Consider the following 2,232-nt stretch of genomic DNA (forward strand, 5'->3'; position numbering starts at 1 on the left):
CATGTTTCATTTTATTTATTTTTGAGACAGGGTCTTACTCTTTCACTCAGGTAGGAGTGCAGTAGCATGATCATGGCTCATTGCAGCCTTGGCCTCTTGGGGCCAAGTGATCCTCCTGCCTCATTTTTTAATTTTTTGCAGAGACGAGTTCTCACTGTGTTGCCCAGGTTGGTCTTGAACTCCTGGGCTCAAATGATCCTCCTGCCTTGGCTTCCAAAAGTGCTGTGATTACAGACATGAGCCACCACACTGGCCCCATGTTTTAAAGGAAGTGTAATTTGGCCTGTTAAAGAAAGTTTACTTTTTATTTTTATTTTTTACATTTGATGTGATATCCACATAAAGGGAAGATGCTTTCTTTGCTAAAATTCTAGGAGAATGGGGCATATTTAATTTAATGTTATTAAATAATTAATTTAATACTATTTTCCAAAACTCTTATGTGAATAAATGTATCAACAAAGTAGACATCCTCCACCACCTAGAAGTTGAACTTTTTCATTTTTTAATAATTCTAGTTCATTTTGCATAGTACTACTGGAAACATACATGTTGGGAAGATGCACAACTTGTTTATCAAATCAGCTATGACAAAAATGACCTTAGGTGGAGGTTGCAGCAAGCCAAGATCATGCCACTGCACTCCAGCCTGGATGACAGAGTGACAGTTTCAGGAAAAAGAAAAAAAAAAAGACCTTAGGGTTTCTTGAGTTTGTGATCTAAAACATACACCTGCTTTTTATTTTTTTAAATTATCATCACTCTTTAGTGACATTATGCAGTGGCATTTTTCCATTATAGAGATGAATATAGATTCTGTAAATACAAAGTGCACATAGTAGCAAAAAATCATCTCATATTTAGGGTGATTATACGTTTGTCTCTCAATAAAAAGGGACAAATAGTTTTGTCATTTAACAAGAGAAAAACATTGAAACATATATATTTATAGTCTAAGGGAAATTATAAAAGAAAACCTGGGATTCATAGTCTTCTTGACTCTACCTTGCCTTTCAGAACATGGCAAATATTACCCCCCTTCTGATCCATCATGGTGCCCCAAGAAGGAGCACGTGAATGGCCCTTTTCTCATCTTTCTCACTTAAATATATTTCATGTTCATGTTAATATTCTGTCTATATGATCTGGGTTATAATTATATTTTTAAAGGGAATTTTCCTGTGTTGGGCAGCTAATCTATAACGAACAATACCAAATGCTTATAAGCATCTTGTTTTCACTAATTGTACCATGGGTAATTTAATTGCAAGACACATTTCCCAAAGATGAACCACTGTAAGACAAAGTATATTATACATTGTACGTCAGTTTGTACACAGGTACCCAAACCAAATCCTTGCTTCTTATTGGATTTTCTTTATTACATTCCTGGCATTTATAACTATCTGAAATTACCAAATTTACTTGTTGGCTTATTGTTTTTTTTTTTTTTCTTTGGAGACGGAGTCTCGCTCTGTCTCCCAGCCTGGAGTGCAGTGGCCGGATCTCAGCTCACTGCAAGCTCTGCCTCCTGGGTTCACGCCGTTCTCCTGCCTCAGCCTCCCAAGTAGCTGGGACTACAGACGCCAGCCACCTCGCCCGGCTAGTTTTTTGTATTTTTCAGTAGAGACGGGGTTTCACCGTGTTAGCCAGGATGGTCTCGATCTCCTGACCTCGTGATCCGCCCATCTTGGCCTCCCAAAGTGCTGGGATTACAGGCTTGAGCCACCGCGCTCGGCCGGCTGATTGTTTACTTCCCGTCATGAATGTATAAATTTCGGAGAGTAGGGATTTCTGATGGTCTTTTCCACGACTTATCCCCAGGAACTGTATCCCAGAACCTGGTGCAGATGTGATACCTGGTAAATGTTAGTTGAATGGATAAATAAATTAGTACATTAATTAATTTCAGACTTTCTATTGTAAATTGGGAAAAAGAAGTCTGAAGAAGGTAATATAGTTTGCGGTAAAGTGACTTGGGATATTAACAACACATACAGCTGGGACTAAAAGCTGGCCTCTTGGGGCACACCCAAGATGGCTGAATAGGAAAGCTCCAGCCTCCAGCTCCCAGCATGAGTGACACAGAAGACGGATGATTTCTGCATTTTCAACTGAGGTGCAGACCGACACCTCACACCTCACAGGGCGGGGTACACTCCTGAGATGAAGCTTCCAGAGCAAGAATCAGACAGCGACACTCGCTGTACAGCAATATTCTATCTTCTGCAG

The sequence above is a fragment of the Macaca nemestrina genome, chromosome 10 (genome assembly GCF_043159975.1).
Source record: "Macaca nemestrina isolate mMacNem1 chromosome 10, mMacNem.hap1, whole genome shotgun sequence".
Taxonomy (NCBI): Eukaryota; Metazoa; Chordata; class Mammalia; order Primates; family Cercopithecidae; genus Macaca; species Macaca nemestrina.